This window comes from Aegilops tauschii, chromosome 3 (genome assembly GCF_002575655.3).
Source record: "Aegilops tauschii subsp. strangulata cultivar AL8/78 chromosome 3, Aet v6.0, whole genome shotgun sequence".
Taxonomy (NCBI): Eukaryota; Viridiplantae; Streptophyta; class Magnoliopsida; order Poales; family Poaceae; genus Aegilops; species Aegilops tauschii.
In genome coordinates this window covers 468,961,943-468,986,136 of record NC_053037.3, presented here as the reverse complement: position 1 = coordinate 468,986,136, position 24,194 = coordinate 468,961,943, and positions in this window count along the sequence as shown.

Genomic DNA, 24,194 nt, shown 5'->3' with positions numbered 1-24,194 from the left:
TTGATCACAAAGACCTAGGGCATTTTGAGGAAGCCCATCATTGGAATATACAAGCCAAGTTCTATAATGAAAAATTCCCACTAGTATATGAAAGTGATATCATAGGAGACTCTCTATCATGAAGATCATGGTGCTAATTTGAAGCACAAGTGTGGTAAAAGGATAGTAACATTGTCCCTTCTTTCTTTTTCTCTCATCATTTTTTTATTTGGGCCTTTTCTTTTTTTATGGCCTCTTTTTTTTCATCCGTAGTATCATCCCGACTTGTGGGGGAATCATAGTCTTCATCATCCTTTCCTCATTTGGGACAATGCTCTAAAAATGATGATCATCACACTTTTATTTTCTTACAACTCAACAATTACAACTCAAAACTTAGAACAAAATATGACTATAGGTGAATGCCTCTGGCGGTGTACCGGGATATGCAATGAATCAAGAGTGACATGTATGAAAGAATTATGAACGGTGGCTTTGCCAAAAATACAATGTCAACCACATGATCATGCAAAGCAATATGACAATGATGAAGCGTGTCATAGTAAACGGAACGGTGGTAAGTTGCATGGCAATATATCTCAGAATGGCTATGGAAATGCCATGATAGGTAGGTATGGTGGCTGTTTTGAGGAAGGTATATGGTGGGTGTATGATACCGGCGAAAAGTGCGCGGTATTAGAGAGGCTAGCAATGGTGGAAGGAAGAAAGTGCGTATAATCCATGGACTCAACATTAGTCATAAAGAACTCATATACTTATTGCAAAATCTACAAGTTATCAAAGCAAAGTATTACGCGCTTGCTCCTAGGGGGATAGATTGGTAGGAAAAGACCATCGCTCGTCCCCGACCGCCACTCATAAGGAAGACAATCAATAAATAAATCATGCTCCGACTTCATCACATAACGGTTCACCATACGTGCATGCTACGGGAATCACAAACTTTAAAACAAGTATCTCTCAAATTCACAACTACTCGACTAGCATGACTCTAATATCACCATCTTCATATCTCAAAACAATTATCAAGCATCAAACTTCTCATAGTAACACACTCATAAGAATTTTTACTAATCTTGTATGCCTAGCATATTAGGATTATTTAAGCAAATTACCATGCTATTTAAGACTCTCAAAATAATCTAAGTGAATCATGAGAGATCAATAGTTTCTATAAAACAAATCCACCACCGTGCTCTAAAAGATATAAGTGAAGTACTAGAGCAAAAATTATATAACTCAAAAGATATAAGTGAAGCACATAGAGTATTCTAATAATTTCCGAATCATGTGTGTCTCTCTCAAAAAGTGTGTACAGCAAGGATGATTTTGGTAAACTAAAAAGTAAAGACTCAAATCATACAAGACGCTCCAAGCAAAACACATATCATGTGGTGAATAAAAATATAGCTCCAAGTAAAGTTACCGATGGAAGTAAACGAAAGAGGGGATGCCTTCCGGGGCATCCCCAAGCTTTGGCTTTTTGGTGTCCTTAGATTATCTTGGGGGTGCCATGGGCATCCCCAAGCTTAGGCTCTTGCCACTCCTTGTTCCATAATCCATCAAATCTTTCACCCAAAACTTGAAAACTTCACAACACAAAACTTAACAGAAAATCTCGTGAGCTCCGTTAGCGAAAGAAAACAAAAGACCACTTCAAGGTACTGTAATGAACTCATTATTTATTTATATTGGTGTTAAACTTACTGTATTCCAACTTCCCTATGGTTTATAAACTATTTTACTAGCCATAGATTCATCAAAATAAGCAAACAACACACGAAAAACAGAATCTGTCAAAAACAGAACAGTCTGTAGTAATCTGTAACTAACGCAAACTTCTGGAACTCCAAAAATTCAGCCAAAATAGGACGACCTAGAAAATTTGTTTATTGATCAGCAGCAATTGGAATCAATATTTGATCACGTTCTGGTGTTTTTTAACAATTATTTTCGTGAACAGAAAGTTTCTGGAATTTTCAGCAAGATCAAATAACTATCATCCAAGAAGATCCTATAGGTTTAACTTGGCACAAACACTAATTAAAACATAAAAACAAATCTAACCAGAAGCTAGATGGATTATTTATTCCTAAACAGCAAGGATAAATATTGGGTTGTCTCCCAACAAGCGCTTTTCTTTAAGGCCTTTTAGCTAGGCATTGAGGTTCCAATGATGCTCACATGAAAGACAAGAATTGAAGCACAAAGAGAGCATCATAAAACATGTGAATATCACATCTAAGTCTAACATAATTCCTATGCATAGGCATCTTATAGTCAAACAAATTATCAAGGCAAGCAAAAACTAGCATATGCAAGGAAGCGGAAACAAACAATAGCAATCTCAACATAACGAGAGGTAATTTAGTAACATGAAAATTTCTACAATCATGTTTTCCTCTCTCATAATAATTACATGTAGGATCATAAGCAAATTCAACAAAATAGCTATCACATGGAATATTTTCAACACAATCCACATGCATGCAAAGTTGACACTGTTCCAAAATAGTGGGATTAACATTAACTAAAGTCATGACCTCTCCAAACCCACTTTTATCAAAAATTTCATAAGATTGAACATTCTCCAAATATGTGGGATCTAAAGTTGACACTCTCCCAAACCCACTTTCAATACTATTGCAAATACTAATATCAATCTCATATTCATCATGGGGCTTAAATAAATTTTCAAGGTCATAAAAAGAATCACCCCAATCATGATCATTGCAACAAATAGTAGACATAGAAAAACTAGCATCCCCAAGCTTAGGGTTTTGCATATTATTAACACAATTGGCATTAAGAGAATTTATAATAACATCATTGCAATCATGCTTTTCATCGAAGGAACTACCAAGTATGGGTGCAATAGCAACGATCTCATGTTTAACATAAGGAACTATAGCAAATTCATCTTCATAAATATTGGCATCATGGCCACAAGAATAGCAAGCATCATGTTCATCAAGGGATATTTCAATCAAATCATCGGAATCATCATTATCTATAGATTCATGCGTATCATTATTTTCTTCCAAAGCAACGGTCATTCTCTCAATAAATTCTTTGACATAGACATTATGAGCATAGTTTTCATAGCAATATTTAAGTATGTCAAAATTTTCAGATTCGTAAAGAGTAATATCATACTTTTCAATCAAAGAAGCAACTTCATAAGCACCCTTAAAAGCAACAAATTCTTCAATTTGTTCGATATCATAGTAACTATAAACACCCTTTGCATAAGAAGATAAGATTTCATTTTCATTAAACTCACAAAGGTAGGGAAGGTGTTTTTTAGGGTTCTTAGAGCAACAAGTAAAATCACAAATTTCACAAAGATTCCAAGCATAACACAGCAATCTGTTTATTTGATACCATAAGAGCTTCCCTTTTTCAGACAAACGATGACGCACAAAATGAGCATGCTCACCTAAAGATTTCCCATCAACTAGGCTAGTTGGGGTTTCAGCACGAGCGCATAAGGATCGAAGATGATGCAAGTAGAACACTTTAAGTGGATACATATCAATAGATTTTCAGCAAGCGAAGATGCAAGCATATAGAAGGCACAAGGAAGCACAAACAAAGATACATACGGGAAGAAGGCGAATGAAAAAGAGAGGGCGAATAAAACGGCAAGGGTGAAGTGGGGGAGAGGAAAACGAGAGGCAAATGGCAAATAATGTAATGCGGGAGATAAGGGTTTTTGATGGGTACTTGGTATGTTGACTTTTGCGTAGACCTCCCCGGCAACGGCGCCAAAAATCCTTCTTGCTACCTCTTGAGCACTGCGTTGGTTTTCCCTTGAAGAGGAAAGGGTGATGCAGCAAAGTAGCGTAAGTATTTCCCTCAGTTTTTTAGAACCAAGGTATCAATCTAGTAGGAGGCTACGCGCAAGTCCCTCGCACCTACACAAAACAAATAAATCCTCGCAACCAACGCGATAAGGAGTTGTCAATCCCTACACGGTCACTTACGAGAGTGAGATCTGATAGATATGATAGGATAATATTTTTGGTATTTTTATGATAAAGATGCAAAGTAAAATAAAAAGCAACGGAAATAACTAAGTGTTGGAAGATTAATATGATGAAGATAGACCCGGGGGCCATAGGTTTCACTAGTGGCTTCTCTCATGAGCATAAGTATTTTACGGTGGGTGAACAAATTACTGTTGAGCAATTGACAGAATTGAGCATAGTTATGAGAATATCTAGGTATGATCATGTATATAGGCATCACGTCCGAGACAAGTAGACCGACTCCTGCCTGCATCTACTACTATTACTCCACACATCGACCGCTATCCAGCATGCATCTAGAGTATTAAGTTCATAAGAACAGAGTAACGCCTTAAGCAAGATGACATGATGTAGAGGGATAAATTCATGCAATATGATAAAAACCCCATCTTGTTATCCTCGATGGCAACAATACAATACGTGCCTTGTTGCCCCTACGGTCACTGGGAAAGGACACCGCAAGATTGAACCCAAAGCTAAGCACTTCTCCCATTGCAAGAAAGATCAATCTAGTAGGCCAAACCAAACTGATAATTCGAAGAGACTTGCAAAGATAACCAATCATACATAAAAGAATTCAGAAGATTCAAATATTGTTCATAGATAAACTTGATCATAAACCCACAATTCATCGGTCTCAACAAACACACCGCAAAAGAAGATTACATCGAATAGATCTCCATGAGAGAGGGGGAGAACATTGTATTGAGATCCAAAAGGAGAGAAGAAGCCATCTAGCTACTAACTATGGACCCGAAGGTCTGAGGTAAACTACTCACACTTCATCGGAGGGGCTATGGTGTTGATGTAGAAGCCCTCCATGATCGATGTCCCCTCCGGCGGAGCTCCAGAACAGGCCCTAAGATGGGATCTCGTGGGTACAGAAGGTTGCGGCGGTGGAATTAGGTTTTTGGCTCAGTATCTGATCATTTGGGGGTACGTAGGTATATATAGGAGGAAGAAGTACGTTGGTGGAGCAACAGGGGGCCCACGAGGGTGGAGGGCGCGCCCTGGGGGGTAGGCGTGCCCCCTACCTCGTGGCTTCCTCTTTTGTTTCTTGACGTAGGGTCCAAGTCTCCTAGATCATGTTCGGTCCAAAAATCACGTTCCCGAAGGTTTCATTCCGTTTGGACTCCGTTTGATATTCTTTTTCTGCGAAACTCTGAAATAGGCAAAAAACATCAATTCTGGGCTGGGCCTCCGGTTAATAGGTTAGTCCCAAAAATAATATAAAAGTGAATAATAAAGTCCAATAATGTCCAAAACAGAAGATAATATAGCATGGAGCAATAAAAAATTATAGATACGTTGGAGACATATCACTCACCGCTGCACGCTCTGCAGCCTTGGTTTTCTTCACATCTGATGCAGATGGAAGGGTCAGAGTTGGGGTAGGCGCAGGAGGAGCAAAGGAATCTGGTTGAATTTCTTCAGGCACAACTGATGCAGTTGCCCTGACTTCTTCATTTTCTTCAGGCGCACCACTAGTGGATGCCCTGGCAATTTCTTCAGTGGCTAGAATGGAGTCATTAGCCCTGGTGCTTTCATTTTCTTCAGCAGCCTGATTTTCATCAGCGGTGCTGGCGTGCTCTTCAGTTGGTTGAGCAGATGCTTCAGCTTGAGGAATTTCTGGTTGCGATGGAGCTGCAACCTTGGAGGTGAATTTCTCAGTCAGTTTTACAAACCTGACCTTGGCTCCTTGCCAATCAGCATAGTAAGCATTGTAGTCATCGCTGAGGCCTTTGATTTCAGCCTGGATCTTCACTAGTTCTTCAGTTGTCATAGAGACAACGATTTTCTTCAGGAAGCGCTCCTTCCTGTACTGAGCTTTCTTCAGTTGCCCGGCCTTCTCAAATTTCCATTTCTCTTCTTCAATGAAGGCAGTTAGAACATGACTTTGACTAGGTGTGAGGTTCATCTCAGGCAAAGGTTTGTTGGGATCCTTGTGCCATAGGTCAATGTAGTCTAGGATCAGCTTCGGATCCAGAAGCAGAGGCACATTGCTTCCTTTGGCTCTAGCGGCCTTGACTTGTCTGTCTCTGATGATTTCGGCTAGTTCTTCATCATCAGCCTCATCATCATCAGAGGGCACTTGGAAGGCGACCTGCTTCTTGTGAGGACTTGGTCGAGGACCTCGTCCAACAACAGACTTTTTCTTCAGCAGAGAGGGGCCAGCTGAGGAACTTGGAGTAGCTGAGGAACTTGCAGAGGCTCCTGAGGCAATAGATATGCCTGCAGTCCTTTGGCACATGGCGAGATGCACAGGTGCTGAGGATTTGGTCGGAGCAGCCGAAGACTTTGGCGGAGGAGCTGAGGATTTTGGAGAGCAGTTTGAGGATTTGGCCGTGAGGGCTTTGAGGAATCTGGCCGTGAGGGCATTGCTGAGGAACTTGGCCTTGAGGGCATTGAAGGTGAAGCACTTGGCTTATGCGCAGGCTTCTTTGCCATGGCCTTCTTCGGCTTGCTAGCAGAGGCCTCAGCAGTGGCAGCAGCAGCAGCAGAGTCCTTGTTGAATTTCCTCACTGCTTCTCTGGCTTGTCTAGCCAGCTTGGCCTGGCGCTTGGCCCATTCAACTGGATAATCCTCACCGCGCTTGAGGCTAGTGGGATCTGCTTCTTGTCTAGGTGCCAATGGAGGTCTTGGGCATGGAGGATTTAGAGCGAATTTCTTCATGTATTTGGGAGTAACATACCTGTACTCCCTCCACTCTCTTGCCCATCTCCTCTCTATCCTCTGTATGCGCACCTTGTGCTGATTTTTGTCCTCTTTTCCGAACTTGGCCTCATCAGGAGTGCAGTAATCTTTGTATATGTCATCAGGGATTTCAAACGCAGTATTGATCTCAGGCCTCTTTCCTCTCTTTTGTGGCTTCTTTCCATCAACCATTTTCTTCAGATGAGGAATTTGAACAATGGAATTCTCTGAAGATGTATGCAACTTTTCTTCGAGGAACGCTGCAAATGAGTTAAGTTGATGAGAACCTAGTGATTCAGCAGCAGGCATGTGTACCTGTGAACAGAGTATAGTTGCGAGGAATTTGGAGAGGTCATATGCGTTCTCAGAGGTTTTTCAAAAAGAACAAGTTTGAGGAATTTGACCAGATGAGTCTTGAAGAATTTCACTAAGCGTTCTTTGTCTTAGGTTCCAGAGTTGTACATATCAGAAATCCACACAACTGAGGAATCTTGAAGAAAAATATAGCTTAGAGAAATGAATCAAGAACAGATGACATGTGAGGTGTTTAGTGTGTGAAGAGTTGAAGAAAAACACCTTTGAAGATTTTGTAGAAATCATTTGAATCAAAGAGGGCAGTAAAAGTAACTTTTAATTACCCTGGACGAAGAACACGACGAACTGAGAGGTGTAGATGTGAAGTTCGTCAGTCCAGATCTTCCACGCCCTAACTCGGCAGAGGAAGACGGCTACGGCGACGGCGGAGTGAAGAAATCCGCAGCCGACGCGAGTACGATGACGATGAGGTCGAGGCAGTGAAGCTCTTCCTCACCGGTGACGATGAAGTAGCGGCGGCACTAGGGTTTGAGAAGCTCGAGCTGGAGTGAGGTCGAGCGGAGTAAAGGAGAAGTGAGGAAGGGGAGGGGTATTTATAGCCACGGTGAAAAACTGTTCGCCCGAAGAAATTGGACGAACGTGCCCCTGACCCTTCTCATTCGCTTGACATGTGTCACCCACGTACTGAGAAGTGGAGATCGTGTGAGATCGTGGGTGAATAGATAAGTATTTTCGTGGGATGCGGTGCGGTTTGAGCGGCAAAGCCGAAAATTTAGATAAGATAAGTTAAAAGTTCCGTTCGCAAATTTTTCAGCTGACAAGGACACAGTGAAGATTTTGAACGAGTTTCAAATAGAACGCACATGAAGAATTTGTGAATAGATTGGGTTGAGTATAGCATAGAGGGGGAAGGGTCCGATCACATTCGCTTAGCAGAAAACCAACTTGAAGAATTAGCCATAAGTGAATGCTGTAGAGGATATAAACTCATATATATATATAGCCAATGAAGAAAAACGACGGAAATGGTGAAGACAATGCAAAGTTGAAGAACATGAACAATGATAGGTCTCCGTCGTATCTACTTTTCCAAACACTTTTGCCCTTGTTTTGGACTCTAACTTGCATGATTTGAATGGAACTAACCCGGACTGACGCTGTTTTCGGCAAACTTTCCATGGTGTTATTTATGTGCAGAAACAAAAGTTCTCGGAATGACCTAAAACTCCACGGAACATCTATTTGGAAAATATTAAAAGTACTGGAAGAAAAACCCACGCCAGGGGGCCCACACCCTGTCCACGAGGGTGGGGGGCGCGCCTGCCCCCCAGGGCGCACCCCCTGCCTCGTGGGCCCCCTGACGCTCCACCGACCTCAACTCCAACTCCATATATTCACTTTCGGGGAGAAAAAAATCAGAGAGAAGGATTCATCACGTTTTACGATACAGAGCCGCCGCCAAGCCCTAAAACCTCTCGGGAGGGCTGATCTGGAGTCCGTTCGGGGCTCCGGAGAGGGGAATCCGTCGCCGTCGTCATCATCAACCATCCTCCATCACCAATTTCATGATGCTCACCGCCGTGTGTGAGTAATTCCATCGTAGGTTTGCTGGACGGTGATGGGTTGGATGAGATCTATCATGTAATCGAGTTAGTTTTGTTAGGGTTTGATCCTTAGTATCCACTATGTTCTGAGATTGATGTTGCTATGACTTTGCTATGCTTAATGCTTGTCACTAGGGCCCGAGTGCCATGATTTCAGATCTGAACCTATTATGTTTTCATGAATATATGTGAGTTCTTGATCCTATCTTGCAAGTCTATAGTCACCTACTATGTGTTATGATCCGGCAACCCCGAAGTGACAATAATCGGGACCACTCCCGGTGATGACCATAGTTTGAGGAGTTCATGTATTCACTATGTATTAATGCTTTGGTCCGGTACTCTATTAAAAGGAGGCCTTAATATCCCTTAGTTTCCGCTAGGACCCCGCTGCCACGGGAGGGTAGGACAAAATATGTCATGCAAGTTCTTTTCCATAAGCACGTATGACTATATTCGGAATACATGCCTACATTACATTGATGAATTGGAGCTAGTTCTGTGTCACCCTATGTTATGACTGTTACATGATGAACCGCATCCGGCATAATTTTCCATCACCGATCCAATGCCTACGAGCTTTTCATATACTGTTTTCCGCTTATTTACTTTTCCGTTGCTACTGTTACAATCACTACAAAACACCAAAAATATTACTTTTGCTACTGTTACTTTTGTTACCGTTACCACTACTATCATACTACTTTGCTACTAAATACTTTGCTGCAGATACTAAGTTATCCAGGTGTGGTTGAATTGAGAACTCAACTGCTAATACTTGAGAATATTCTTTGGCTCCCCTTGTGTCGAATCAATAAATTTGGGTTGAATACTCTACCCTCGAAAACTGTTGCGATCCCCTATACTTGTGGGTTATCAAGACTATTTTCTGGCGCCGTTGCTGTGGAGCATAGCTCTATTCTTTGAGTCACTTGGGATTTATATCTGCTGGTCATTATGAAGAACTTGAAGGACGCTAAGACAACAATTTATCCCTCAACTACGAGGGGAGGTAAGGAACTGCCATCTAGCTCTGCACTTGATTCACCTTCTGTTTTGAGTAAGCTTGCGACACCTAAACCTACTTCTGCTATTCGTTCTGATATGTCACATGTTATTGATGATGCCACTTCTGCTATGCATGATACTTATGATGAAACTACTTCTATGCTTGATACTACTGTGCCACTTAGTGAATTTCTTGATGAACAACTTGCTAGGGCTAGAGAGAATGAAATTATTGATAATATTGATGAAAGTGATGATGAAGACTCTTCCCCTAATAAATATGAATTGCCTGTTGTGCCTAAGGGCTATGTTATGGATGAAGCAGTTGCTAAAGAAATTTTTGCTTGCAATGATAGATATGATCTAAAGAAGTTATTGGCTAAATGGAAGCAGCAATCTCTTAATGCTAGAATGAAACCTGACCCTGCTTTTTCTACTTCACCTATCTGTGTTACTGATAAGGATTATGAATTCTCTGTTGATCCTGATATAATTACTTTGGTTGAATCTGATCCTTTTCATGGCTATGAATCTGAAACTGTTGTGGCACATCTTACTAAATTAAATGATATAGCCACCCTGTTCACTAATGATGAGAGAACTCGCTACTTATATATCCTTAAAATATTTCCATTCTCATTAAAGGGTGATGCTAAGATATGGTTTAATTCTCTCGATCCTGGTTGTGTGCGTAGTCCCCAGGATATGATTTATTACTTCTCTGCTAAATATTTCCCTGCTCATAAGAAACAAGCTGCTTTAAGGGAAATATACAATTTTGTGCAAATTGAAGAAGAGAGTCTCCCACAAGCTTGGGGGAGGCTTCTCCAATTACTTAATGCTTTGCCTGATCATCCTCTTAAGAAAAATGAAATACTTGATATCTTTTATAATGGACTAACCGATGCTTCCAGAGATTACCTGGATAGTTGTGCTGGTTCTGTTTGCAGGGAAAGAACACCGGATGAAGCTGAAATTTTATATAATAATATGTTGACAAATGAAAATAATTGGACACTTCCTGAGCCTATTCCTAAACCAACTCCGAAGAAGAGAGGTGTTCTATTTCTCAGTCCTGAAGATATGCAAGAGGCAAAGAAATCTATGAAAGAAAAAGGTATTAAATCTGAAGATGTTAAGAATTTACCTCCTATTGAAGAAATACATGGTCTTAATCTACCGCGTGTTGAAGAAATACATGGTCTTAATCCTTCACCTATTGAAGAAACTCACGGTCTTGATAACCCGACACAGGTAGTAAAGGTAAATTCTCTCTATAGATATGATAACGCTGAAATCCCTCCTCTAAGTTTGCTAGCCAATGTTTGGATGAGTTTGATGACTTTATGGTTAGGCAAGAAGATTTTAATGCTTATTTTGGTAGACAATTAAAACAAAATGCTTATATGATTGAACACTTGGGGTGATTATATGTCTAGAGTTAAAGGTGAACTTAAACTCATTACTAAACATGCTTCTATGGTTACCACTCAAGTAGAACAAGTACTTAAAGCTCAAAATGATTTGCTCAATGAATTGAATAGTAAGAATAATGATTATGCTGTTAGAGTGGCTACTAGAACTGGTAAAATGACTCAGGAACCTTTGTATCCTGAAGGCCACCGTAAGAGAATTGAGCAAGATTCTCAGAGAAACAATATAGATGCACCTACTTCTAAAAGGAAGAAAAAGAAAAATGATGGGACTTTGCATGCTTCTAGTAAACCTGTTGCTGAAACACCTGAGAATCCAAATGATATTTCTATCTCTGATGCTGAAACACAATCTGGTAATGAACATGAACCTAGTGAAAATATTAATGAAGATGTTCATGATGATGCTCAACCTAGCAATGATAATGATGTAGAAATTGAACCTGATGTTGATCTTGATAACCCACAATCAAAGAATCAACGTTATGATAAGAGAGACTTTGTTGCTAGGAAGCATGGTAAAGAAAAAGAACCATGGGTTCAGAAACCCATGCCCTTTCCTCCCAAACCATCCAAGAAAAAGGATGATGAGGATTTTGAGCGCTTTGCTGAAATGATTAGACCTATCTTTTTGCGTATGCGATTAACTGATATGCTCAAAATGAATCCTTATGCTAAGTATATGAAAGAAATTGTTACTAATAAGAGAAAGATACCGGAAGCTGAAATTTCCACCATGCTTGTTAATTACACTTTCAAAGGTGGAATACCCAAGAAACTAGGAGATCCAGGAGTACCAACTATACCATGCTCCATTAAAAGAAACTATGTTAAAACTGCTTTTATGTGATCTTGGAGCCGGTGTTAGTGTTATGCCTCTCCCTTTATATCGTAGACTTGATTTGAATAAGTTGACACCTACTGAAATATCTTTGCAAATGGCTGATAAATCAACTGCTATACCTGTCGGTATTTGTGAGGATGTGCCTGTTGTGGTTGCAAACGTTACTATTTTAACGGACTTTGTTATTCTTGATATTCCCGAGGACGATAGTATGTCTATTATTCTTGGAAGACCTTTTTTGAATACTGCATGGGCTGTTATTGATTGCAACAAAGGCAATGTCACTTTTCATGTTAATGGTAATGAGCACACGGTACACTTTCCGAGGAAACAACCTCAAGTTCATAGTATAAATTCTATTGGAAAAATTCCATCGATTATTTTTGGAGGTTTTGAATTTCCTCTTCCTACTGTCAAGAAGAAATATGATATTCTTATTATTGGGGATGTGCATATCCCCGTTGAGGTAACATAGTGTTATTCGAAATTTCTCCGGTTCCATGTTATTCGGAATGAGTTTGTTAACAAGACTTGATCAACCTTGTTAGTGGATTCCTTTCGATGAGCATGAGATGGATGAAACTAGAAGCACAGCCTTCTGTACCCTCTCTCTACTTTCTGTTATTTAGTTGAAATAAAGTAAAAATAGTATTTTTCTGTCTGTTTTCTGTTTTATCCGTGCAATATAAAAATACCCCGAAAATAAAAGTTCTCCAAATGCCCTGAAAATGGAATATGATTTTTTCTGGAATATTTGAGAATATCTGGCACTGAGAACACAGCAGGGGGAGCAAGCACCTGGCCACGAGGGTCCAGGGCGCGCCTGTGACGCCCCCGATTTGACCATACACTAATCATGCACGCAAATGTGTACGATCAAGATCAGGGACTCATGGGAAGATATCACAACACAACTCTAAAACATAAATAAGTCATACAAGCATCATAATACAAGCCAGGGGCCTCGAGGGCTCGAATACAAGTGCTCGATCATAGACGAGTTAGCGGAAGCAACAATATCTGAGTACAGACATAAGTTAAACAAGTTGGCCTTAAGAAGGCTAGCATAAAAGTAGCAACGATCGAAAAGGCAAGGCCTCCTGCCTGGGACCTCCTAACTACTCCTCGAAGCCGAACTCCATGTAGAATCATCCTCGGGATCTCTAGCTCCTGTACTCTAGTATCTGGTTGCGACAATCAGGTATAGAAAAGGGAAAAGAGGGAGAAAAGCAACCGTGAGTACTCATCCAAAGTACTCGCAAGCAAGGAGCTATACTACATATGCATGGGTATATGTGTAAAGGGCCATATCAGTGGACTGAACTGCAGAATGCCAGAATAAGAGGGGGATAGCTAATCCTGTCGAAGTCTACGCTTCTGGCAGCCTCCATCTTGCAGCATGTAGAAGAGAGTAGATTGAAGTCCTCCAAGTAGCATCGCATAGCATAATCCTACCCGGCGATCCCCTCCTCGTCGCCCTGTTAGAGAGCGATCACCGGGTTGTATCTGGCACTTGGAAGGGTGTATTTTATTCAGTATCCGGTTCTAGTTGTCATAAGGTCAAGGTACAACTCCGGGTCGTCCTTTTACCGAGGGACACGGCTAGTCGAATAGATAAACTTCCCTGCAGGGGTGCACCACATAACCCAACACGCTCGATCCCATTTGGCCGGACACACTTTTCTGGGTCATGCCCGGCCTCGTAAGATCAACACGTTGCAGCCCCACCTAGGCCCAACAGAGAGGTCAGCACGCCGGTCTAAACCTATGCGCGCAGGGGTCTGGGCCCATCGCCCTATGCACACCTGCACGTTGCGTACGCGGCCGGAAGCAGACCTAGCCCCCTTAATACAAGCACGAGCTTACGGTCCAATGCGGCGCGCGCCACTCAGTTGCTGACGTCAAAAGAGCTTCGGCTGATACCACGACGTCGAGATACCCATAACTACTCCCACGTAGATGGTTAGTGCGTATAGACCAAATGGCCAGACTCAGATCAAATACCCAGAACTCGTTAAGTGTGCTAAGTATCCGCGAACGCCGACCAGGGCCAGGCCCACCTCTCTCCTAGGTGGTCTCAACCTGCCCTGTCGCTCCGCCATAAAGTAACAGTCGAGGGCCGTCAGGAACCCAGGCCCACCTCTACCGGGATGGAGCCACCTGTCCTTTCAGGCCCCTCATCAGAATCACTTGCGGGTGCTCCTCGAGCCGACCCGACTTTAGTCACCACATGTGTCATGTATATAATGTATATAGTATATACCCGTGATCACCGCCCAGGTGATCACGGCCCGATAGTATAGCACAGCAGACGGACAAGAATGTAGGGCCATTGATGGAAAACTAGCATCCTATACTAAGCAGTAGGATAGCAGGTAAGGGAAACAACTGTAGCAACAATGACAGGCTATGCAACAGAATAGGATTAATCGAAAGCAGTAACATGCTACACTACTCTAATGCAAGTAGTAGAGAGTAGAGTAGGCGATATCTGGTGATCAAGGGGGGGGCTTGCCTGGTTGCTCAGACAAGAAGGAGGGGTCATCGGTGACGTAGTCGACCACAGGGGCATCAGCATCGTCACGGGGTCTACCGAAGAGAAGAGGGGGGGAGAAACAGTAAATACATAGCAAGCAAGTGCATAACAGGACAACAGGCAGAGCTAGACGTGTTCTAACACGGTATGAGGTGATACCGGTGAAGGGGGGAAACATCCGGGAAAATATCCCCGGTGTTTCACGTTTTCGGACAGACGAACCGGAGGTGAAATGTTGCAGGTTCAATAGGTTAGGGATGTGTGGTGGACGAACGGGCTGCGTATCCGGATTCATCTCGTCGTTCTGAGCAACTTTCATATAGAAAACATTTTCATCCGAGTTACGGTTTAAAAGATATGAATTTTCAAAGTTTATTTGAATTTCTGGAATTATTTGAATTAAGCAAAAATGAATTATGACGTCAGCATGAGGCAATGCTGACGTCAGCAGGTCAACAGAGCGACTGACCAGGTCAAACTGACCAGTGGGCCCCACCTGTCATAGACAGTGGGTTAACAGAAGATTAAACTAATTAATTTTTAGTTAATTAACTACTGGGCCCACCTGTCAGTGAGTGATTAGATTAATTAATTAGTTTTAATTATAAAAACAATTTTCTTTTCTCTTTTTTTTTAATTTTGTGGCGGGGCCCGCATGTCAGTGGCTGGGCCTACCCAGTCAGCACGTTGACTGGGTTGACCCAGTCAACGGGGCCCACGGGGCCCTCTGGCAGTGACACTGGGGTGGCCCCAGGCCAGCCACGTCGGCGGCCGGCGCCGGAGCGACTCCGGCGACCAAAACAGCGGCGGCCCGTCGCCGGAGTTGGCCGGAATCGCGCTACGGGGCTCGGGGAGGAGCGGGGCTAGGCCCATTCGAAAGAGCTCGCAGCACCGCATCCAGTGGTGGCCGGGGCTTCGCCGGACTTGGCCGGAATCGGCGGAGGCGGCGGCGCGCACGGGTGCCCGACGGAAACGAGGCTACGGCGGGCTATCGAGCAAGCGGAGGGGCTGGGGGGCATCTACGCGAGGTGGGGAGTGCAACGGGCTTGAGCCCGTGACCAAAAGGTCACCGGAGCCTTGCCGGCGGCGAGCTCCGCGGCGCGGCGTTCGGGCGCGCGTGGGGAAGCAGCTAGGGGCGCGCGAGAGAGAAAGGACAGGGGAGGAGGGGGAGAGGCTCACTGCGAGGCTGTAGGGAGACGGCAGTGTGCTCGGGGAGGCTCGTCGGAGGCGAAACGGAGCGGCGATCGACGGCGTCCGTGCGGGGAAGAAGAGCTCGGGGAGGTCGTTGCAGGGGCTCCGGTCTCCAACGGGTTGCACCAGACGATGCAGCGGGCGACGGCGGTCCTTGGAGACACCGTGGGGTGGCGAGGCGGGCACGGTGGCCGTGGGAACGACGGTGAACGGCGGCGACCGCGTCGGGCGTGGGGAAGGGAGGAGCGGCGTGGATCTGGGGGGGGGGGAAGAGAGCGGCGCAGAGGCCGAGAGGTGAGCGGGGGTGAGTGGGAGAGGGGCCCGAGGAGGCGGGGGGGAGCTGGTGCCCTTATCCTCCCCGTCGCCGGCGAGGTGGTGCGGCGGGGACTGCCCCTGTTCCGACCCCGGTCGGGGAAACAGGGAAGGGGGGCGAGTGGGAGAGGTGGGCTGGGCCGGGGGTCGGCCCAGTTGGGCCAGGGGTGCTGTGGGGGGGGCCTTCTCCTTTTTTTCTTTTTCTTTGTCTGTGTTCTTTTGCATTTTCTTTTTATTTGTTTATTTTCTTTTCTGTTTTATTTCATTTAAAAGTATTTAGGTATTTTATAAAAATGTGTTTTCTCCACCATAATTACTAGTGTATTATTTGGCACCCACCGAACATTTTTGTTTAAATTTTTGAAAACTTTTATTTTCCACTTTAAATTTAATTGAAGTTTGAATTAGGAGTTTGAAAAGAAATGTGTTCCAAATGTGATCAAGCCCTGTTTAGCAACATGATTAGCTTAATCACAGAGGGTTACTGTAGCATGATTCTCGGGGTGTTACAAATCTCCTCCACTACAAGAAATCTCGTCCCGAGATTTAAGAGGGAAGTAAAGGGTAATTTCGGGAGAACTGACCCTTATAGGGTTAATTATCTGGTGAACAATTCAGGGAATGAGGCAGAAGTATCTCTCGAGTTGAAACTTAATAAAACATCGAGAGCAAGTATGAAGGTACAATAGGAAGTTTCAAGCGAATGGACAAACGATCGATACCTGAACAGAGTGTGAGAAAGGGGTTCAGAGCATTGGGAATAGATCATCTCTAAAAAGGTGGCTCGTGACACGATACGAAGCCAAATGCAAGAATATTTTGGAATCAAAGATATACAGGAGAGTCAGGTTTCGATCCTATGGATCTGTGGGTTATGGGCCCACCATGTGGGTTAAAGGTAGAAAGGGGCATGACATCTTGCATGGTCATGATAGTAAGGCATGTCAAAGAATAATCTGCCAGTTATGTCGACAACAACGTCGGTACCAAGGGCAAGGGATGAAGAGAACCATTTTCCTGCTCGTTGAAACAAGGCGGACCATTAGGCAGAGTTCTCGTCCATCGGTGGTTACCGAAATGTCACCAACAATAATAACATGGTCTTACTGACAGTGTTGTACACCGAGGTGTTTACATAAGCAGGAGAATATTACTGCTTAGATCATATAGATCACCAGAAAGGTTAAACCAAACAATGGAAAGGAAAATATGATTATCAGATTAAACAGAAGAATGGAAAGGAAAATGTGTTTAAACACATAGTTCAAGGGTATATCCTTCCCAAGGACAAGCTGAGCATGATATTCATGACAGGATATAATGTAGAAAACTCTTTAGGTAGGGGAGAGAAATTTCAGGACATTACCCATACAACGGTGTTTGGATAATTGAGCAGGAAACATTTAGCATTGGGCTTCAAATGTTCCTGTTGAAAATCGGAGTACCATAGACATGCTTCGAGATAGCATTGACATGGTCAACAGGTGAAGATCAGACTTTGGAAACAAAAAGGATCCATCAGGAACAACTTATAGAGTAAGTCTTACAATTTCCTCATGGAAGAATAGCTAACCTTGCTAAAAAGGAAAACTTATAACAATAGGTCCTCTGGCCAGGTGTGTTAGGCATGACATCACCTTACCGGGTCATAAATAGACCAATGTTACAACTCTTGGAAATATGTCTCAACCATCATATCTGACCGAGATTCAGATCTGATTGGTGTCAGGATACCTCAGACTCAGGATGTCTGAGAAGAAAGTGCAACACGAATTGATGGGATGACATAGTAAGATTCTCGGGAAATGAACTATGAAAGCATGTTCCGAAACAAGAGTTCATCATTAAACCAAGGAGAGGGTTAGGAGGTGGCTGATGGACTCAGCGACATTCCATTGAGATTTCCAAAAGATGGATTTCCACAATTATGTGAACAAGGAGATAACATTTGTCAGATCAAATGATATAATGATGTATGCTCGAGGATATCATACACAATTTAAACCTTGGTTGAAAGGTGCACCCGACATATGGGCCTAGGTAGCATGATCAATGTTAGAATGGTGATTCGATATCCAAAACACAAGAATGTAACTATCATTCAGTAACTTACAAGCAATAGGGTTGCTGGAAGTTTTGAATTTTACACATCACAGTTCATTTGTGCGTACTTCGGTTAAATTCAACATGGGGACCAAGAACTGAATGTAGACGGTAAGATGTATTACTATATCAAGAATTTTAAAGAGGTGGTGAAATTCTCACGACATTCTTGATATAAAATTTGGTAATACTCCAAAGTAAAGAGGAACAAATGCTGGATAGCAAGGATCTCAAGGTATAACACAAAACACGAACAAGTTTGTGTTGGAGGGAAGGCAGTAAAGTGGCCGATGATAACACAAATCATCAAGGGAAAAGATGGTCTTTCTCATCATGAATTCTATTGATATTCTGGAAGGACTCAGAATGCTTATGATGATCACGACACATTTGTCGAGAGATTTCATGAAGGTGTAATCGATCGGCGATGACATCAAGTCAAAGGAATGATGAAGCGAAAGGTTATTGAACCCACGGGTACGACACAAACTCGAGACCAAGCTTGTTGCCCAAGGCGAATTGATAAGACGAGGAAGGTCGGCGTAAGCTTAGCTCATCGTCGAAAATCATGCTTCGGAAAGAAGGACCAGATAGCACAGTTAAAATTGGCACAATAAAGATGTAGCCGATCAGGCTAGGAATGAGTTGAAAGATTATTAAGTCATAAGCAACAAAAAATTACTTAGAGTTATTGAATCGGAGTGCGGAATCTATTCACTTAACGGTGTTCTCGAGTGACTAATAACTCAGAACCCGAGGAAAATTGGAATTGGCGAGAATAATAGATGATGAAGAACTCATAAGAAGTTATGTAGCTCCATGGTATTCTTAAGATACCAGAGTGTAATGCTCGACGGTAGATCAAAGGGTTGGACAGGTGCAATGGTCTGCAGAAGACAAGTACTTCAACTTGTCCGAGAAATGGTATTTAAAAGGAGAACATGGCCGGAACGACGTCCACGGATACCAGATGAACTTATTACAAGGGGACAATTATTTTAAGAGAAGCTTCCATGATAAGGTATACATCGTGTCCATGGGCATGAACACAAAGTTCAAGGTCGACTCCCACTTCTTCAATGCATAACCTTTCATTCACTTCTCGCGTTTGACGAAGTTGCAGTGTGGAAAATTTTTATCTGGCAAAATACCAGAAGAGTATGACTCATGAAAACTTTCGAGTTCATACGTATTATGAAAGGCATAGGTTCAACCCATCAAGGCATCTTAGGAACATATACCACAAACTTCGGAGTAAATATTACAAGCTCGAAAGAAGAGCATTGTTCAAAATCAGATGATACAATTTACCAAAGGCATTATATACCCATGGAAAGGCTCACAAGGTTATTCAATAGGAAGGACACTGTCGGATAAAATCCAACAAAGGAACCGATGGTCCACAAAGGATCTGATGTGAGCATCAGTACTCAACCAGAGGAAGAAGAATGCCAGGAGATCTGATTATAGAAACAACTGACTAACTCAAAGTTCAAATGCAAAAGAATTATGATTTCCAACTCAGGGGGGTCAGAAGCAACGCTCTGATCAAGGATGGATAAGTTGAGTAGGCTTAGGGGTACAATCGATGGCAATTTGATAGGTCGAGATCCAGCTCACGTTTAAAATGACGTCTGAGCCGGAAGAATGAATTCTAGGATATGATTGAGGATTGCGAGCATTCGCAACAAATTGAATCAACGGACTCAAAATGATAATGACAAGAGATGCCAATAAGATTACAAGACTTATGGGATTAATCATAATGCTAGTAAGCAAGAATTCCAAGAGCAACAGGCTCCTGAGGATTTTTGGAAGATCGAATAGTATCTTGAAGACTATTGTGGAATACTTGAAACAACTGGGAATGAGCGGATACTCGGTAAGTGCGAGAATTATCCGTAGGGGTATTCAGGTGACAAGGAACAGCGAGGCAGTAAGCTCAAAGGATTCTCGGAACAACAGAGAGAATTTCGGGGTATCTTGTAATAACAAGATCGACTGGGAAACATTGTATGAATGGCGAGTATATGTGGTTATCCATAGGAGTTTATCGATGAAAGGGAATTGCAAAAGCGATGAACACAAGTTCTCGGGTTATCAGCGGAGAGTATCTTCAGGGTCTTCACGTGCAGCAGACGATCATCAGTAATAAGGGGCTCTCCGGCTGAAAGTGACAACGAGATCCTAATGTTAGATTTAGCAAAATTCAATTAACCCGAATAGAAGAGAGATCAGAGTCCCAGCGTATAGACAAGGAGTAAAAGATCCTAATACCACCCAATGGCGACGTGGGCCCGTAAGCCACACAGCCATGTTAGTAAGAGTTTTTCAATGACTAGACTCGACTTCGGCCAAGGAGTGTGGAAAGGGGGATTCCTACAGGCAGTCGGCTCTGATACCAACTTGTGACGCCCCCGATTTGACCGTACACTAATCATGCACGCAAATGTGTACGATCAAGATCAGGGACTCATGGGAAGATATCACAACACAACTCTAAAACATAAATAAGTCATACAAGCATCATAATACAAGCCAGGGGCCTCGAGGGCTCGAATACAAGTGCTCGATAATAGACGAGTCAGCGGAAGCAACAATATCTGAGTACAGACATAAGTTAAACAAGTTTGCCTTAAGAAGGCTAGCATAAAAGTAGCAATGATCGAAAAGGCAAGGCCTCCTGCCTGGGACCTCCTAACTACTCCTCGAAGCCGAACTCCATGTAGAATCATCCTCGGGATCTCTAGCTCCTGTACTCCAGTATCTGGTTGCGACAATCAGGTATAGAAAAGGGAAAAGAGGGAGAAAAGCAACCGTGAGTACTCATCCAAAGTACTCGCAAGCAAGGAGCTATACTACATATGCATGGGTATATGTGTAAAGGGCCATATCAGTGGACTGAACTGCAGAATGCCAGAATAAGAGGGGGATAGCTAATCCTGTCGAAGTCTACGCTTCTGGCAGCCTCCATCTTGCAGCATGTAGAAGAGAGTAGATTGAAGTCCTCCAAGTAACATCGCATAGCATAATCCTACCCGGCGATCCCCTCCTCGTCGCCCTGTTAGAGAGCGATCACCGGGTTGTATCTGGCACTTGGAAGGGTGTATTTTATTCAGTATCCGGTTCTAGTTGTCATAAGGTCAAGGTACAACTCCGGGTCGTCCTTTTACCGAGGGACACGACTATTCGAATAGATAAACTTCCCTGCAGGGGTGCACCACATAACCCAACACGCTCGATCCCATTTGGCCGGACACACTTTTCTGGGTCATGCCCGGCCTCGTAAGATCAACACGTCGCAGCCCCACCTAGGCCCAACAGAGAGGTCAGCACGCCGGTCTAAACCTATGCGCGCAGGGGTCTGGGCCCATCGCCCTATGCACATCTGCACGTTGCGTACGCGGCCGGAAGCAGACCTAGCCCCCTTAATACAAGCGCGAGCTTACGGTCCAATGCGGCGCGCGCCACTCAGTTGCTGACGTCAAAAGAGCTTCGGCTGATACCACGACGTCGGGATACCCATAACTACTCCCACGTAGATGGTTAGTGCGTATAGACCAAATGGCCAGACTCAGATCAAATACCCAGAACTCGTTAAGTGTGTTAAGTATCCGCGAACGCCGACCAGGGCCAGGCCCACCTCTCTCCTAGGTGGTCTCAACCTGCCCTGTCGCTCCGCCATAAAGTAACAGTCGGGGGCCTTCAGGAACCCAGGCCCACCTCTACCGGGATGGAGCCACCTGTCCTTTCAGCCCCCTCATCAGAATCACTTGCGGGTACTCCTCGAGCCGACCCGACTTTAGTCACCACATGTGTCATGTATATAATGTATATAGTATATACCCGTGATCACCGTCCAGGTGATCACGGCCCGATAGTATAGCACAACAGATGGACAAGAATGTAGGGCCACTGATGGAAAACTAGCATCCTATACTAAGCAGTAGGATAGCAGGTAAGGGAAACAACTGTAGCAACAATGACAGGCTATGCAACAGAATAGGATTAATCGAAAGCAGTAACATGCTACACTACTCTAATGCAAGTAGTAGAGAGTAGAGTAGGCGATATCTGGTGATCAAGGGGGGGGCTTGCCTGGTTGCTCAGACAAGAAGGAGGGGTCATGGGTGACGTAGTCGACCACAGGGGCATCAGCATCGTCACGGGGTCTACCGAAGAGAAGAGGGGGGGGGGGGAGAAACAGTAAATACATAGCAAGCAAGTGCATAACAGGACAACAGGCAGAGCTAGACGTGTTCTAACACGGTATGAGGTGATACTGGTGAAGGGGGGAAACATCCGGGAAAATATCCCCGGTGTTTCACGTTTTCGGACAGACGAACCGGAGGTGAAATGTTGCAGGTTCAATAGGTTAGGGATGTGTGGTGGACGAACGGGCTGCGTATCCGGATTCGTCTCGTCGTTCTGAGCAACTTTCATATAGAAAACATTTTCATCCGAGTTACGGTTTAAAAGATATGAATTTTCAAAGTTTATTTGAATTTCTGGAATTATTTGAATTAAGCAAAAATGAATTATGACGTCAGCATGAGGCAATGCTGACGTCAGCAGGTCAACAGAGCGACTGACCAGGTCAAACTGACCAGTGGGCCCCACCTGTCATAGACAGTGGGTTAACAGAAGATTAAACTAATTAATTTTTAGTTAATTAACTACTGGGCCCACCTGTGAGTGAGTGATTAGATTAATTAATTAGTTTTAATTATAAAAACAATTTTCTTTTCTCTTTTTTTTTTAATTTTGCGGCGGGGCCCGCATGTCAGTGGCTGGGCCTGCCCAGTCAGCACGTTGACTGGGTTGACCCAGTCAACGGGGCCCACGGGGCCCTCTGGCAGTGACACTGGGGTGGCCCCAGGCCAGCCACGTCGGCGGCCGGCGCCGGAGCGACTCCGGCGACCAAAACAGCGGCGGCCCGTCGCCGGAGTTGGCCGGAATCGCGCTACGGGGCTCGGGGAGGAGCGGGGCTAGGCCCATTCGAAAGAGCTCGCAGCGCCGCATCCAGTGGTGGCCGGGGCTTCGCCGGACTTGGCCGGAATCGGCGCCGGCGAGCGGCGGAGGCGGCGGCGTGCACGGGTGCCCGACGGAAACGAGGCTACGGCGGGCTATCGAGCAAGCGGAGGGGATGGGGGGCATCTACGCGAGGTGGGGAGTGCAACGGGCTTGAGCCCGTGACCAAAAGGTCACCGGAGCCTTGCCGGCGGCGAGCTCCGCGGCGCGGCGTTCGGGCGCGCGTGGGGAAGCAGCTAGGGGGCGCGCGAGAGAGAAAGGACAGGGGAGGAGGGGGAGAGGCTCACTGCGAGGCTGTAGGGAGACGGCAGTGTGCTCGGGGAGGCTCGTCGGAGGCGAAACGGAGCGGCGATCGACGGCGGCCGTGCGGGGAAGAAGAGCTCGGGGAGGTCGTTGCAGGGGCTCCGGTCTCCAACGGGTTGCACCAGACGATGCAGCGGGCGACGGCGGTCCTTGGAGACACCGTGGGGCGGCGAGGCGGGCACGGTGGCCGTGGGAACGACGGTGAACGGCGGCGACCGCGTCGGGCGTGGGGAAGGGAGGAGCGGCGTGGATCTAGGGGGGGGAAGAGAGCGGCGCAGAGGCCGAGAGGTGAGCGGGGGTGAGTGGGAGAGGGGCCCGAGGAGGCGGGGGGGGGGGGAGCTGGCGCCCTTATCCTCCCCGTCGCCGGCGAGGTGGTGCGGCGGGGACTGCCCCTGTTCCGACCCCGGTCGGGAAAACAGGGAAGGGGGGCGAGTGGGAGAGGTGGGCTGGGCCGGGGGTCGGCCCAGTTGGGCCAGGGGTGCTGTGGGGGGGGGCCTTCTCCTTTTTTCTTTTTCTTTGTCTCTGTTCTTTTGCATTTTCTTTTTATTTGTTTATTTTCTTTTCTGTTTTATTTCATTTAAAAGTATTTAGGTATTTTATAAAAATGTGTTTTCTCCACCATAATTACTAGTGTATTATTTGGCACCCACCGAACATTTTTGTTTAAATTTTTGAAAACTTTTATTTTCCACTTTAAATTTAATTGAAGTTTGAATTAGGAGTTTGAAAAGAAATGTGTTCCAAATGTGATCAAGCCCTGTTTAGCAACATGATTAGCTTAATCACAGA